A 16,839-nucleotide genomic window follows, 5' to 3' on the forward strand; every position below is an offset into this window, starting at 1 on the left:
GCCTGGTCCAGAAAAAGAGATCTTGAATCTCAACTTTTTCTTTTTTTCACTATTGCAAACAGTTGGGGTAAAAATGCTGGGAAAGTCCCAAGGAAACTGAACTGGCATAGAAGTCATATGTTTAGAAGGCTGTTTTCTAGATGCTATTGTGTTCTCTCAATCTCCTCTCTTGCTTCCTGAGCTGAGAATGATGTGCTCCAGACCTACTCGATCTGCAGAAAGCTGCTATCCTGTCACAAAGACATTTGCATTGCCTTCACTGGCAGGGGAATGCTGGGTAGCTCTTTAAGATCAGATAATAGGTAGGTGCAAGACAACCAGAAATCTGAACATACTTACTAAGCAATGTTCCCAACTAATGTAGGCAGCAGTTGGTTTAATAGCAATTCACATCTGGTAGCCAAGGTGCTATGGGATGTGTTTGGATCAGGTTTGGGCATGCACCAGGTGAAAAACTGCTCTGTTAGACAACGAGTTGCTTTTTGTAAGCTTCCATTATAGGTCTGTGCAACATACAGAGCCACGTATGAAAAGGATTTCCAGGTCACATATTTGTAACCGTGAACTGGCACCCTTGGGGTTTTTAGGTGGTCTTTCTATATCTAGTAGCACTCATCAGCTTCCACGTTCCCCAGTGTGTGTCTGTGCAACAAAGAGTATGTGCAGCTGTTCATTTCATCTGACAAATCCTGCACCTTGTATTCCAGGATAAAAGTCAACATGCCTAAAATTTCTGTTTTGGGGAGAACAGTGAAACCAGCTAGTGGCAGTGTAGCTTTTACCCCAGAAGATGCACTGGTTGCAAAAAATGGTTACAACTGTACAGCTTTTTCCCCTAAAACATCCCCTAGGATGCAATGTGCCAGACAAACTGGTCTGAACACACACATACACACACCATTTTGTGACATTTTAAAGCTGTTGTGTGATTTTAACTGTATTCTGTTTAACAGTCTGAGCATTGCACCTTGTGCAGGGATAGTTTTGCTGGTACCACCAAGGCTGTACTGGATGGATTATTAAAAATGGCATCACTTAAGGTAGAGGTTTGAGCTAAAAATAAGCCACTCAGTCCAAGTGGCCACATAAGGCTGTGCTATGCTACACAGCTTATCTGGTAGCAGTGACTTCAGAGGAACTACACTGAAGAACGCAAGAAGAAAATTTGGTCCCAGGCTCTGATCTCAGAAGCTCACATAGGCCCTGGATGCAAACAGAGAAAGCATTTATGCTTGCTTGGTGCAGCGCTGTCCCCTTCTTTCTACAGAATTCACCTCAGAAGAATGAGAAACTTGTCAAGTACAGACTAATCCCTGAACATGATGGTTGAAGAGTTGCTGGACTGGATCCTACAGGCCTAGTTAAAAAAAAAAAAAAAAAAAAAGAAAGAAAGAAAGAAAGAAAAAAATGACAAACCCAACAGTCCTGCTGACACAGGTTGGATTTTTGCCTGAGGGAGACCTACAAGGTTTGACAGTAGGTGAATGAAAAGTGAAATTGTTGGGTTGAGTTTCCCATTTTCTTAAAATAAACATGCCAGCACTCCCATAAAAAATGGCACTCTGAACAGAACCAGTTTGGCTTCCTATCTTAGTCAGGACCCACCAGAGAGAACTTTGTTGAATCCTGCCAAGAGGTTGGTGGCTGTAATAAACTGGATATAAACAGGGCAAAGGGACAGCCCACAGGCCTTCCCCTGCCCCTACCAGAGGAAAAGGGCTGGGTGAGGTTTCCCTGCTGTTCAGCTGCTGGTTAACAGAAGCTGTTTTCTATTTGGGCTTACACTGGTTGAGCAGCCCTGTCTGCAGCTGTATCGTGTTACACGCTGTTATGCAACCCCATCTTTTCTTGCAAACAATGACAGGAGCAACCTAAATCACAAAACATAAAGACTATAATTAAAGAGGGGAAAGTGCTTATTTTGCATTCGGATACCCGCAGCAAATTCAGATTAGCTGAACTAGCAAATCGCATGGCAGAGGCTTAATGAGGATAACACTAGACTAAATGATGGTTGTTGTACCCCACTGCTGGCCAAGACAGTAGTGTGACCTGACTCATGCTGTCATGACTTGGGCAGTTCTCTCTGTTCTTGACAGACTGTGAGATTTACACCAGGAACAGGCACCTGGCAGCCAAAGGACCACTAGAACTCAAGGATCCAGATTGATGCTTCAGGTCCATTTCTTATGAGGGAAGTTTGCAGGTCCACAAATTGGACAGTAGCAGCTAAGACTTTGCCCAAAGGCTCCATGCTAGGTTTACCCCTGCACTCTGGCAGGGAGGTTTATTCATCCATGCAGCTTGCTGCTGTGGTTAGCTGTGCGAAGTGGAAGCCCCCACCCAGGAATTCTGAATTTGAAGATTGTGTGACTGTGTAAAGTTCCTTAAAGCTCTGGAAAAGAAAGCACTCCTGACTCCCCTACTTCTTCCCTCCCACCTTCTAAGGGAAAAAAAAGCCATAGATTTTAAGATCTGATATTTCTTTCAGATTTTTCTTGCTGGAGGTCTTCCTTTGGGAACTCAGATTAATAGCTTACTCAGGCACTAATGGAACAGCAGCTGTTTAATGTTAAACAAAGAGAGATTTTCATCCAACTGATTGCTAGATATTTGAGTTAAATAAGAATTAATTAAGAGTAAAGGCCCTACTTCCCTTTCAGCATGCAACTTTTACCCTGGTGAGCATCTCCATGGGATTCAGTTTTCTGTTTTGTGCCACAGTTATTGGGACTCTAAAAGTTCTTAGCAAGATGATAAAGAAGTGAATGTATTGATGTTGCTGCTTTGGTGGCATATGAAACTATAGACCTGAGGGATCTTCAGTTGACCCTAAGGATATCTAGTGGTGAGGAGGAAAAGAGCCTAAGCTTAAAATGTAGAATATAGGGAGGATGATTCAGCACAATTGTGATGCTGTCAGCTCCACCCATCTGTTTTAATCATGCATCTTCCCCTTTTTCCTGCTGTAATAATTCTCTACATGTAGTTAGAATTTTTTACAGATCACTGAATGCCAGAAATGATGCAAGTTATACTGTCCCAGTATCAGTGACACGCACATCTTGCTAATTTATATTGGATATGAAGATAATTACCCATGACTTTGAGCAAGTAGGAAAACAGTTTAGTTTATGGAGAGTTCTGCAAAATGCTGGTGATAAAACGCTGCAGCATCTGGTTGCCCTGTGAACACTTTCTTGCTCTACTGTTGTTGAAAACTCTGCATTATCCCTTCCCACAGCCAAGAGCTTATCTATCTCAAGAGTCAGGCAGCTCCTCAAATAGGAAGATGTTGTATGATACTGAGTAACAGCTCAGTTTCTACATACATGTGCATTTTTCACAGTTAATATCTCATTCCTTTACCTTATTGTCCGAGAGGAGAAGTTCAGGCATCTTAGCCTTGAGAACAGCTCTTTGTTACCCAAACAGTTAGCTAGACTTGAGATGCAACAGGTTATTCTATGGAGGCATCAAATAGGCTGGGGGCTGTACTAAGAGGAGGTTGCAGTATCATATTTTGCTGACAGCAGTATCTGTCAGACATGAGATACTGCCTGTGCCAACACAGCATGCCAGTTCTCCAGCCCAGATGTAGCTATATCCGAGCTTTCTCTTTGGGCCCACAACAAGGGATGTTTCTTCACCTCACCCTGGGTTTTGTGCGCTCCATTTTTGTGCACATCCTGGAACAAGAACAACAGTGCCCATGGACCAGACTAGTCCTGCTCAGCTTTGCCATAGGCTCTGGGAGGGAACCATGATGATTTTGTATGCTAACAAGCCCTTAATTGCATCTGCTTTTAAATGCCTCCTCCCCTGAACTTGGCTGAGTTCACAGCATTCAGTTCATCCTGTGCCTGAACATATAGCAGGTGACTATTCTTACATGCTGATGGAGGAAAGGGATCATTTCAAAGCTATAAGGCAGACACTGGGCAGGCAGTTGGCTTGGGGAGGCAGGGGGCTTTGCAAAGTGGAGCTAATGAGGTCAGCTCAGCAGTGTACTGCCTTTGGGGCTGTTCTGTGTTGTTCACCTGCTTTCAGTCAAATGATGAAGCAGCAGCTGGTGTAAACCATCATTTTCATTACCGTTATATTTGACCCCGGAGCAGGCAAGAAATGCAGTTTGAGCTTGGCTTTGCTAGTAGTTCTTGTGTTTTTTTTATTTCTTTAGGAATTATGGAGGCGAAGACAAGATGGCTGGCAGCACTGCCCCTAGTGCTCTCTCATGGAGGCAAGCTGAGCTGGCATTCCCTTTGTCTACAGAAATTTCTTTGCACACTTTGATGCTTTCCTGACCATGAAAGTACTGTTGCCAGGCAATTTTTATTTATTTATTATTTTTACTAGTCACTGGTGTCTCTCCCACAAAGATCCAAGAAAAGTTTTCCTAGGATGAGATGCTGGGATTTCCCTGGATCCCAGTACCTCATTGGATGGAGGAGCTGTTGTGTATTTGATACTTCTTCAGAAGTCATGCATTTACAAAGTCAGATGCTGACATCAAAGACTTGGTAACTTAAGAAGATGGAATTGCATGTTACGCTGGTGTATTCATCTTTTTCTTCCAAATCTTTCCTTCCTCTAGATCAGAAGTCTTTAACTCTCTCTTTACTGCTTAAAACCGTTTGAAGCAGGTTATTCTCTTTTTCAGCTTTCAGTGACTCCAGTCAAAGAGTTAATCTCTTCTATGTATGTTAAATACAAAAGTTCTCTTCTGGCTCTCCTCTGTCTGTCCTTGTCCTTCCCTGCCCCTCCCCCCCCCCCCTTTTTTTTTTTTTTTTGGAATCAAATTTATGGTTGCCTCTCCGCAGAGTATGAAAGTTTCTTTTATTATTATTTTAAGTAAAAAATATAACTGCCTTGGTATCCCACTTCCTGGATTGGCAATCTTTTGTGTGGCTACTGACATTTCAAGAGAACCATCTCTACAGGCAGTCTGTGTTTGGCTAAATTTAGCAAGCCACGGATCAAGTGGCAAGTATGTTCCACCCTGAAACTTATTTTAGGTAGGGACTCAGCATAGGCACCAAGAGGTTAAAAAGTTGTGCGGGGGAGAAAAAAAAAAAAGACAAGAAGCAAAATATTTTGCAAGAATTGTTGCTATGTTCTAAACTTCAGCTTGTGAACGCTGAGGCTCTGAATCACGTTCACTGGGGAAACAGCTGCAGCTGTTTAAGATGCTACTGCTCCTCAGCTGTTTGTTACCTACTTTTTGCAAGCTGGGCCCTTAGCACAAACCTTCCCAGCAGCTAAAGCTCACTGCATCAGCTTCTAACCTGAAGGAAAAAAAGACAGGGGCACGTGCCTCTCTCACCAGCATTGCTGTGGGGTGCAGTAGTCCCCCCCAGGGAGGACTGTAGAGGGCATGGATATAGTAAGCAACCACAGCAAGTTTCTGCAAGAGGTTTTGGAATATCATATTTATGTGCACAGTGTGCCCGAGTCCTCCTGACTGTGTCTGGTGTCCCAGATCACAAAATATATTTCTACAGTTCAGCTGTGCCCGGGTTAGTTAAAATTGTTTTGGAAAATTGGCTTGGCTAAATCACAGAGAAAACATGGTGTGGACATGCTGGTCTGTAATTAATTGATGAGCGCTAACCAGATTGTCAGCTCATGTAAGTGCATTCGAATGGGCTCACGCTTAGCCAAGCAGTTCAAACCCTGTTTTGATTCTAGACCCAGTTTATTCCCTTGTATAAAAGCATAAGCTAGCTAAAAGAAGGTGTGAGGCTCTTGTGGCATAGGGTAGACTGCTGCGTGCCCCCATCTTCCCACTGCCTGGAGACAGAGGATCCCAGGAGGCCTGCCAACACTTGACTCAGGGCAAAGCATTGCAGGGACTGACTGTAATGGATGAGAGCCGCACCCGGGCCAGCTAAATAGCACACCTGGGTGCTGTCTGCTCCAGCAGTGATTGGGAAAGACGCCGGTGTTTCCTGGCAGGGCCCCTGACAGCATGCCCGTGGCTCACCTGGGCCCAGCCATGAGCAGCCCTGCGAGCTCACACAGCTCCGAGGCCTGGTGCTGCCCCAGCCTGCGCGGGTGGGAGCTGGCACAGCTGCTCCTGCCCTGCCTGGGGAGGGATCTGGGTGAAACTCGGCTGGGGCAGCTGAGTCACCCACAGATGTGAGAAACAGGGACACAACAGCTGCTTTCTGGAGGGATGCTGGGCATCCAGAAATGTAAGAAATTCCCGGCTGTGCTGCTGGCCTCAATTTCCTTTAGAAACAAAGCAATAATTACTCTATCACAAAGTTCAAGCTCTGCAATACCAAATGTTACTTAAGGGAGTGTTCATACAACTGTCATTTGTTTTGTGTTTTATTATCAGCTCTAGCACTTACTCAAATGGAAGCAAGTTGGGGAGCAAGCAGATCACTCATCATACAGTTTGTGCTTCACTGAGCTCAATAGGTAAAATAGTTTGGGGTCTTCTGTGCTGCTAAGTGCGATGTGCAAATGAGCACTGTAAAAATTTTTAAATGCTTTAGTATCTAGTCACAGGAAAAAGAAGAGGGTGTGCCTCTCTCCTTTTGTTAGGATGCACATAACAGACCCTTATTGTTAAATGTTAACACAGGTTTTGACCAGCCTGAAGGGCATGTTGGCTTTGGGATGGGGAAACTACTGTGCTCGGTGTTTAGGAGAGATATTTTCTAAGTATTCAGCGCTCCTGTTTTCCACAGAAAGCATAAGAGCACTTAGTACTCAGCCCTCAAGTATTTTTAATCCTCTAGAAAAACAGAGGGCTGTGTTCAGCCATCTTGGCATTCCTAAAACCAATGGGAGAAACCCTTGAAAGGAAGCACACTATTTCTTCCCCCGACCTCCCACAGAAAAAAGACCAAGCATTTCTCCCAAACCTCTCAATCCATAAGAAAGTTCCATGAAGAACTGATAGTGATGCGTTTGCAAGCAGTCTAAAATTTTAAACAAAAGATGATAGTTAGAAAAGTTACTTTCTCCTTAACTGGGGAGATGCAGGTTGGAGTACGGTCTTCAGATCAGACTCAACCTCCTCCATTTTCATTTCTGTGCAATTGAGCAGAAGTAAAAAGGGCTGGTTTGGAAGAAAGCAATACTTCAAGGCTGCCTGGAAAAATTTAATTCCCACCTTAATCAGTGAAATGGGCTCTTTTCTATTGATTTCAGTGAGTGCTGCAACAGGCACTAATGGACTGAAGCGAAATCACAAATAGACTGAACATTGCTGAAAGAACTGGTGGAGAAGGAATCTCCACATTGGAAGTAAGAAAAAAGTCCCTAATGGAAACCAGAAGATGGAAATGGTTGAACCCCAAGGCCCAAGCACACATTCCTGACAGGTGACGTGTTTCTGCTGACTGTTGACAGTTCAGATACACAAGGACTAAGAATCAGAAAAGTTATGGTGTCTTCTTAATGATGGCGAAAGGCTGTCCTAGTGCTTAATTGCTGCTGAACACACAATCCATCTCTGTTCCTCCTCCCTAACTCTGAAACAAGCCACAGAGGAAACCAAAAATTACCCCTGCACACCTCATAATCTCAACAGCAATTTTTCTCCCCTCCAGTAGGATCATCTTGCTGAATCCACTTGCTTTGGGATGGCAAGGATTGTCATCCTGGCCTGAGGGAGAAGCACAGACTCTGGATGGGAAATGTGAGAAGGTAAGGGGCTGCAAACTAAGGGTGGTTCTCAGGAAGAAGTCTTTTGAGCCTTGTGTTGGCAGGTGAAGCTGTTAATGAACAGGCTGCAGACCTGCTGTGGGGGACAGGCAGCTGTATCAATATCTGGTACTGAGAAGTCTTCTGGTGCACCAGACTGAAGGAGCAGGTGTGTGCCATGTCCAGCTCCTCTCTGCAGGGCAGCAATCCCTGGCTGAGAAGGGCCAATCGCCAAAGCTGGTAGCACCCTTGAGTCCTGCAGCAGGAGCAGCCAGAGCTGCTGTCACACTCTGAAGAGACCTTTAAACAGGGTATGAATTTCAAAAAGGACGTGAGAATGTGAGCAAATACATCGCTCTGTGTTGTTTGATCTTTGCTGTGCTCACAGTGGGCAGAAAGAAGGAATTTATGCATTCTTTGTAAGGGATGGAGGGAACACCTTATTTAGCTACCAAATCAGCTTGTAACGGAAACTTGCCGCTCCCTACATTTTTGGCTGGCTGCTGAGGTCAGATGGGATAATGCCAGAGTTAGCATTTGTCCTAGTTACTGAGGAGAGAGCTCTGTCTTGTTAACGTAAGTTGAAATCACCTCATACTGTGGATGTATGTCGCTAACGTGCAAGGAGATTTTTATCACTGAAATCTTAAAGTGCTAGGAAAGTGGTTTTGATACAAATCAGGATGATTGCTTAACTGGAAGCTTTCTATTTTCATGCCGTTTGCACTGTGTTGGTGCGTGACACTAGATATGTGCCAAAAAGCAAGGGCCCAGCAGGACAGTTCAAGAGTTCTTAAAGTTTGTGGCTGGATCCTCTCTGCTTTTTGCAATTAGTTTTATTCTTTCAGAGGGGCCTGCTTTGAAGGGCCGCTGGTGATGGCAGAGGTAGCAGCTGGGGCACTGTGACCCTTTTGTGTTTCATGATGGCCTTTCCTGTATTAAGAGCCCAGGTGTGAGCCCTTGTTATGAGAGAGGAGGGGCTGCCAGCTTCTTGGGGAATTGCCTTGCCTGCTAATGGGGCTGGTTGCCAGAAAATCAGTGCTTCTGGGTAGCTCTCTTATCAAATCAAGGAGTTCCTGGAAAAACATAGGATCATTGAGGTTGGAAAAAACCATACAGATCATCTAGTTCAACCATCAACCCTTCACCACCATGTCCGTTCCTCCTGATAGCCTTTGTGGGAAGCAGGCTTGTATGCTTGCCTGCAGCAAAGGTAAGTTTTCTGAGAGATTTTGAGTCTTCCTTCTGAGAGTCTCTGGGCGTGTACATGGCTCTTCCACCTGTATGTACTGCATCGTGTTCGGGGGAAGATCAGAACTTCTGGCCTGTCTGGCTAGAAATTTGGGCACTGCTGTCCTGGATCACATAGTTTGCAGAGTCTCACTTTTTGTTGGCAGTTTCTACAATTGTGGTAGAGAAGGGCCAAGTTTCAGGGAGGAAAATATGGCCGTGAGAACTTTTAAATCACTAAAAAAAGACACAGTTACTGCAATCTTTGCTATGACTCATCTGGGCTGCTACTTGAAGAAGACAGGCTGGTGAGCAGTTGTGGACCTCTCTGCTCAAGGGGAGCAGCACTCATCTGTGAACTTGTTGAAGACCTAAAAGCAGAATTGGTGTAGGTGAGTGGTTCCCATGCTGAGCCTCTGACCACCGATTTCCTTCCAGCCACTGCCAGATGCAGCTTAGGGAGGGCTAGCAAGTCATGGCTGGCTAGTTTCTCCACTGCTACTACGCAAGTCTAAGGAATTAAAATCCGGACATGTTTTTTTCATGGTTATCTTTCCCCTGCAAACAATGAAATAGTTGCAAGAATATCAATGATTCCTGCATGATGGGGTTTTATGCTGCAGCAAGTGTTGCAAAGGAGCTGGGGAGGGCCTGCAAGGAAACCTGTTGTCTGCATTACTGATGGGAGTGGTGATTCCAAGATGTTTTAGCAATGCTCTTCCCACTTAATACATAATTTGAAGTTCACCAAGAGTAAAAGCATTGCTGTGAATCAGTGTGCAGTAGCTTGTTCAGACACCTTCCTGCAGTGAACAAGCCACGCTCCTGTGGGGCCTTGCTGGGACATCAAGGTGCCAACAGACGTCTTGGCAAGTCTTGCAGCATGGCTACCTCCTCCCTGGAGATTATGGAGCCGTTGAGTCCCAGCAGGAAGGAATGCTCAGCCAGTCCTGGTGCAAACAGTTTGCAGAATGGTAGGGTTGTGCCATTCCCCTGCCTGGGAGCTGGAGTGGCTGTCCCCTGCCACCCCCGCTGTTTGCTCAGGGAGAGGGAGCTGGGGTGCTGAGTGGCGATAAGGTGGCCGTCCTGATAAAGTGCTTTTGTTGTTTGCCTGCTAGGTCAGCACCAGGTAGGTGTTCTGCATTACAGTGTGTTAAGGGTGTAGGCTGCCTGGAAAAAAAAAAAAAAAGAAAAAGAAAAAGAAAAAAAGTTAAAAGGGACTTTGAATGGGCTGGGTCCAGGTGTCAGAGGGTTAAAACAGAACAGTTCCGGTAGTTGCTCGAGGGAGAAAGTTGTATAACATCACCTTGTGCAGAGTAAACATCTCTATCTCAGCTTGCCAGTCCGTTAAAGTTCTGATGTGAGGGAGAGAGAAACACTCCCGCAATCATAAAGCCATCGTCTGTTTTACGGAGGTTTAGTTTGTTGGGTTTTTTTTTTTTTTTTTTTTACCAGCCAAGCTTTTGCAATGCTGTATCGCCATCCTCAAGGCAGGAAAAAAAATTACGGGGGAGGAGGTGGGAGGGGAAAAAAGAACACCGATTCGTGGCAAACCTCAGCAGTTTAACAGTGCCACCTCCTGGATGTCCCCGGCCTGGCGACAGCTCTGCACTGACGTGTCCTATGCTTACTTGTCCCCAGGAGAAGCCACGAAGTCCCATACAGTGACTCTGGCCTCCTGCGGCATCTCGCTGAGGGTATGGAGTTGCAGGGGGAAAAATCAGCTGCAAGTTACACCTGGTCGGCACAGCGGCCAGAAGCAGCATGATATACAAGGGCTGGTCAGGGCAGGGTGTCTCTACTTCATGCAAAACCCTCAAGTTTTCCAATATGTTTTTGTCTGCAGGGGATGAAAAGAAGGGATGGTGTGCGCAGACTATAAACGGTTTTGTTTCAAGGAGGAAAAAGGGGTGATCCTCTTTGGGAAGGCCAGCTCCATTGTTCAGGTGCTGATATTTAAACTTCACCAAATGTTAATTAAATGCAATTGGTAGGAAGCTATTTGAAAGTGAGAAGCCTGGTTCCTGTAGTGTAGCCCAGGAAGTTTTGAGATCAAAATCTTTTATGGATTTATTTATTTATTTATTTATTTATTTCTCACAGAGAGGAATGCCCCTCTGAAATCTTTTCTTCCAGCAGAGCGTCACTTTCTAACAGGCTTTTTCCACCCACTTGCAGGGAGAAATCAGACCTACAGTTAAGGAAAAAGCCTAAGACTTTCTCCTTGGGAACAGAACAGGATCTACTGGAGTTACTTGCTGCCCTGTTCTTTAGGCCCTTGATTCCCTACTCACACCAGCTGACCAAGGCCATGGCTGCTGCACAGGGCAGTGTGGCTATAGCTGGGCAGTCACACGGGGGCTGTGCTGAGTGGTGCTACAAATGCCTCCTGAAACAGGGTGGTGTGAGGACCAGGTGGTTCCTCCTTGAAATGGGGCATTAGCTGGAAAGCAAGGATTTGCCTGTGTCTGGCACTGAGGAGGTGGGGGTTGGCATAGTGAGGAAAAAGCCATCCACGGGCAGCCAGTGCAATTTGGCTCCAGCTCCAGATAAAACCTCAGTATTGGTGCTTTGCTCTGTCACAGGCACTGTGTTTGTGATGGCCACTTGAGCAGCCAAGGCAGACATTTGGGCCTAGTGTGGATTTCCTGAGGTATGCCAGCTGCTTCAACACACTTTTAAGAACACCTACGGATGGTTATGGCCTGATGGGCAGCATCTTCCATTTCTAACAAAGTAATCCATCTTTGCAGAGGTTCCAGTAATAGTGTGGTGTTTTTTTGTTTTGTTTTCCCCTCTAGATGGTACAACAATTGCATTCACTTATGCAATACGGTAGAGCAGCTTCCTAATCCTGTCTCTGTCATACCGTTTAGGCCATTTCTTTTGATTTATGTCTGTATTCCCCTGTGCTCCCCCTTCTCCTCACTTTTTTTCTCATCCTATAGTGTTTTCTGTGGGCACAGTAACTACCGAGAAAGCAGGAATGAGCTGCCAGGAGCGGCAGAAACTTCTTGAGATGAATTTGTTGGAAGAACCTGATAGCATGGTAGTGCCTCCTGAACAGCACTTCAGCCTGTGGTATGCCAATACAGGAATCTCAGCAGTGCTTTAGGCTTAAAGCAGCAATCTCATCTTTGTCTCTGGGAATGTGGTAGAATAACTTATTTTGGATGTAATCTCCAAGCAAGTGGAAGAGAAGGTTATCAAGAGTAGTCAGCGTGGGTTTGGCCAATGGGAAGTCATTCTTGACTAACCTGGTAGCCTTCTGTGAAGTTGTGACTGGCTGGGTAAAGGTGGGGAGAGCAGTGGATGTTGTGCACCTTGACTTCAGCAAGGTCTTGTTTAACATCTACGTCAGTGACCTGAATGAAGAGATAGAGCCCTCAGCAAGTGTGCTGATGATGTGAAGCTGGGAGGAGTGGCTGAGACACAAGAAGGATGAGAAGGCTGTGCTGTCATTCAGCAAGACCTGAACAGGATGGAGATGTGGGTGGAGAGGAACCTAATGAGTTTCAACCAGGGCAAGTGAACAGTCCTACACCTAGGGAGAAATAACCACATGCATCAGTACAGGTTAGGGGCTGACCTGCTGCAAATGACCTCTGTGGAGAAGGACCTGGCTGTCCTACTTGACAACAGACTGGCCATGAAACAGCAGTATGCCCTTATGGCCCGGAAAGCCAACGGTATCCTGGGATGCGTTAAAAACAGCATGGCCAGCAGTTCGAGGGAGGTGATCCTCAACCTCTACTCTGCCCTGGTGAGACTACATCTAAAGTGCTGTGTCCAATTCAAGAAAGACAGGACTACTGGAGAGAATCTAGTGGAGGGCCACAAAGATGCTGAGGGGCCTGGAGCATCTCCTGTATGAGGAAAGGCTGAGAGACCTGGAGCTGTTGAACCTGGAGAAAAGAGAAATAAGGGTGGATCTTATCAATGCTTATGAATTCAATGGGGCCAGGCTCAGTGGTGCCCAGAAACAAGACAACAGACACAAACTGGAACACAGGAAGTTCCATCTGAACATGAGGAATAACTTACTTTGAGGGTGACAGAGCTCTGGAACAGGCTGCGCAGAGAGGTTGTGGAGTCTTCTTCTCTGGAGATATTCAAAACCCCTCTGGACACTTTCCTCTGTGTGGCCTGCTGTAGGAAACCTGCTTTAGCTGGGGGTTGGACTGGGTGATGTCCAGAGGTCCTTTTCAACCCATACAATTCTGTGATAAGGAACACTGAATCTGGGACCTCAACTCTTCAGCAAAGATGAAGAATTTGTGGTTTGCACCAGGCCAGGGAACTTATCAAGCCTAAAATAAGCACATAAAGCTACAGTGCAACTTCCACATGCTGATACAACTAGGAGTTCTTTCAGCCAGTTCAGCTGTTGGAGGCCCCACAGCATCAAGGCACCATTTGATAGTTTTTTGGATTTCCTTCAAAATGTATCATGAGTGAGCCTTCTTCCTACCGGCCGTGTCTGCTGTGGAACACCTGCCTGGGAGGCTCCTTTGCTCATTCCATCTGTTAGCCAGCACCCTTTCAAGACTAACTACTTTCCTTGGCCTGGCTGCTTCCTCTGGGCTTGAACAGATGAGGATCATGTCTTCATATTCTACTGTTAACTCCATCTCACAAATGTTTGGGATTTCATCGTAAGTGGGAGGTAAAAAAACAAACAAAAAAAACAACCATGACACAAAAACAAAAAATGAAACGAAACCAAAACCAGATAGCAAAAACAACACAAAACTTGTAGAGCAAATACCTCATAACCCTGATGGAGATCTTAAATGTGTGAAGATCAGCCCAGAAAGATTGTGACTGCTGATAAGTCAGTGCAGACAAATTTCCTTGAACTCTCACGGATGGACAGGAGGACTGGACTTTGTTTTTCTGTGCGTGTGCACTACAGAATACTCAGCTGTGGTTAAACACTGAGATGCTTCAGAGTCTGCTTGAAGTTTCTTACCTTGGCTGTGCTTGGCATTTGTACCTGTGTTTCTCTTTCTTGCTTGCCAGTAAATCCAGTGTCAGAGCAGTTTGCATTACTGACAGGAGTATACAAGAGATCTGTGTGAGCAAGCTTGGAGGTGAAAAAATCCTGCGGTGTTGTTTCCTTGCCACATTCTGCAATTGCAGTACTGAAGCTCATCCTAGCTGTGGCTTTAGGCCTTCTTGGTTATTTGTACTCATCATCCAGAAGATACTAATGTGTTTGTAAATTCTCATGTCTTCTGCCACATGTTTACCCTTGGAGATGTTGACACAGGAATTAGGGATGGAAAAGCATTGTGCATTCCTGATCTGGATCTGCAGTTACCTAACATCCAGGGAGTCCTTGAATTTGTTGCTACATTCTTGTTTCTTAGGGAACAAACCAAACTATGAATAATGAATACAAGCTCTGGGGCAAAACTATTTTCCATTCATAAAATTCAACAGCAAAGCCTGAGTAGTAATTTCTCAGCCTGTTACAAAAGCAATAGGAACTCCATCTTGGGACCAGAAAGCTACTGACAGCTTCTAGCTTTTGCCATGCCACAGTTAATCGGTAAATTGGTTCAACTCTGATTTTTTAACTAGACACAACAAAGGTTTCTGCACAGTACTGATGCAGACTGGTAGAGCTCCTAATCTTGCTCAGCTTGAACTTGAAAAAATAATGAAGGCAAAACAAAACCCATTTTCCTTCTCTTGGCATTCAGAAGGGGAAATAGCTGGGGCATAGTTCAAATAAATCAAGTAGAAAGAACAGATGAAAGTTGTAGCATTGTGTTTTTGGCTGCATTAGAAGCTACTGCACAGACAGTGATGTTTCTGCTTCGTATGAGGGAGTGACAAAGAACTACTGGCATCTTATGATCTGCTACAGTCTCAGCTCTGCAGTTGTTTCAGGGGTCCTGTGGGGGCTCAGGCAGAGCAGTGCTTGGAGGGAGGCAAATCATCATCAATGCATCATGCAGAGGTTAAAAGGGTTGTTTGATTTTGGGTGCTCTAGGGAAGGGTACCTCAAGCCTTCCAGGAAGGCCTGGTTATGACTCACTCTTCTTCTGCCCTGGAACAGCCCATGCTTTTCTAACTGCTTGTCAAGTGATAAAGGAGGTGAAGTTTTGCAAGGGTCAGCAGAGCACCCTGAATCAAAGAATCTGTTTTTTTCAAGGTAAGGCTGCATCAAACTGGGGGAAAGCAAATGAGCATGGTAAGAATAATCTGTGCTTTTTATCGCTCTGACCCCAGCTGTAAAACTTACCATAAGAAAGCTATTAAAATGGAATCTACACAAGCAAACAAAGGGCACGGGATTATCAGCAAACATTTGTTTTGGCTCTAGTGAAGCTACTCTCCTGATCAAAGCAGCTGGAGTTTGAACCTCTTTTAAATTTTCCATACCCTGCTTGGTCTGGGAGTACCATGCTCCTCACTGATGGCATCGGTGTCTTTTGTGCAGCCAAGTGGAAGAAAGAAGGTATCAGTAGGGAGAAAGAAGCTATGTGTGAGGCTGTTATGCTGCAGTGTGAGACAAGAGTAGCTTATTTTAGCTTTGCCAGACTCTGCCTGCGTTAGGAAAACAACCTAAGGCTTATTGTATAACTAGATAGTACAGACATTATCACTGAGCCAACAGGGAATGTCTTACCCTCTTGCAGGCTCATGCCTAGCAGGCTGAGAAGCTCTGCAACCCTTATCAACAAAATACCCCGCTGGCAGAAATCCCCCTGAGCTGCAGGCTGGGCCCTTTGAGAGAGAGAGCTGTTTCTCTGTCTGATCTCTTTGTTCAGGGTTTCCCCCATCTGGAAATGCATGAGTTACTCTTGATAGTTTGTCTCCTGGCTGATACTAATTGATCCTCTGTGATCCTTTCAGGCTCCTTGGTCAGTGTCCTATGTCTGTGGGGTGCAGACACTTGGTGGACGTGGCTCTTAGCTCACTCATAGGGGGAATGCTTCTGGGAGCAGCTGATGTGGGTGTGGAACACAGTAATGGTATGAAAGCAGAGGGGAGGAGAAGGTTTTAAGGCTCCATGAGCAGGATCTTTCTATGCAAACATCTCTCATTTCAATGCATAAGTTAAAAGCAGAACAAAAGTATCTTTATTTCTGATATATATATATATTTTTTTTTAATTGCCTGCTCTCTAATTTCTCAAAATTTTCATTCCTTCTTGCATGCAGTTGAAAAGATTACTGTAGACACTGATGTGCTTGAGATCAGGTCCAGTTCTAGGGCCAAGCTGAGCAGATTACGTCTGCTATCACAGTGCCTTTCCTTACTGGTTTGGAGCAGCGCTGAATGGCCATACTGTCACTGTCCTGTGTGGGTACTGAGGGGGAAACTACAGCAGTCTGGAACACAGGCAGAGCAAGATTTCCCTCTCCTTGTCTGAGGAGACAGTGTGTGACTTTCTGTCCTCCTGTCTTTCATAACCAGCTCTCTCATGCTGCATGAGGAAGGTGCTGCATCCAGTGTGTGAGGCCCAGGAAGGTTTTCCTGTTTTAGGCTGGTTTAATACTGATGAGTGCCACATGTCTGGCAGAGGGCTGTCTTTTAGGGATGAAAAGGTGGATTTCTGCAACATATAGCCACATCATAGGGGTGGATGGGTGAGAGCTAGAAGTTGGAGGCAGACCTTTATGTCCACCTGTTGGCTTTTGTGCCTGGTACCTCAAACTTTGCCTGCTGAGATGCTCTGGCAAGTACAGTAACCATGGCTCAAGTCTCCGACTGGACTGCAGAAATGCTGTTCTAAGAGTTTCATTTTGACTTTAACTGATCATTGAGTGTATTTGTAGCAAGCAGATCATTGGCCGTGAAGATGCTCAGGGAAGCTGAGGAAAATGGGCTTGCTTAGCCTAGAAAAGAGAAGGCTCCCAGGAGCTCTCATTGCAGCTTTATGGTACTTAATGGGAGCTTATAAGCAGGAAGGGGAGAGACTTTTTACACAGTCAA

The 16,839-nt window shown here is 45.3% G+C and overlaps 1 protein-coding gene across 3 annotated transcripts in view; it reads left to right on the top strand.

Annotated features, from left to right (window-relative positions):
- The first annotated feature begins 8,857 nt into the window (after nt 1–8,857).
- The window catches only part of F13A1 (coagulation factor XIII A chain), a 191,720-nt gene continuing 183,738 nt past the window's right edge, over nt 8,858–16,839 (top strand). For 2 of the 3 annotated variants that reach the window (XM_010708396.4, XM_085220262.1), the window contains exon 1: nt 9,179–9,281. The gene's annotated coding sequence lies outside the window, so the exon portion shown is untranslated. Of the gene's footprint in view, nt 8,873–9,178; nt 9,282–16,839 lie in introns of those variants that run through there. The other variant, XM_085220261.1, reaches the window with a different exon arrangement.

Source organism: Meleagris gallopavo, chromosome 3, assembly GCF_905368555.1.
Source record: "Meleagris gallopavo chromosome 3, MGAL_WU_HG_1.1, whole genome shotgun sequence".
Lineage (NCBI taxonomy): Eukaryota > Metazoa > Chordata > Aves > Galliformes > Phasianidae > Meleagris > Meleagris gallopavo.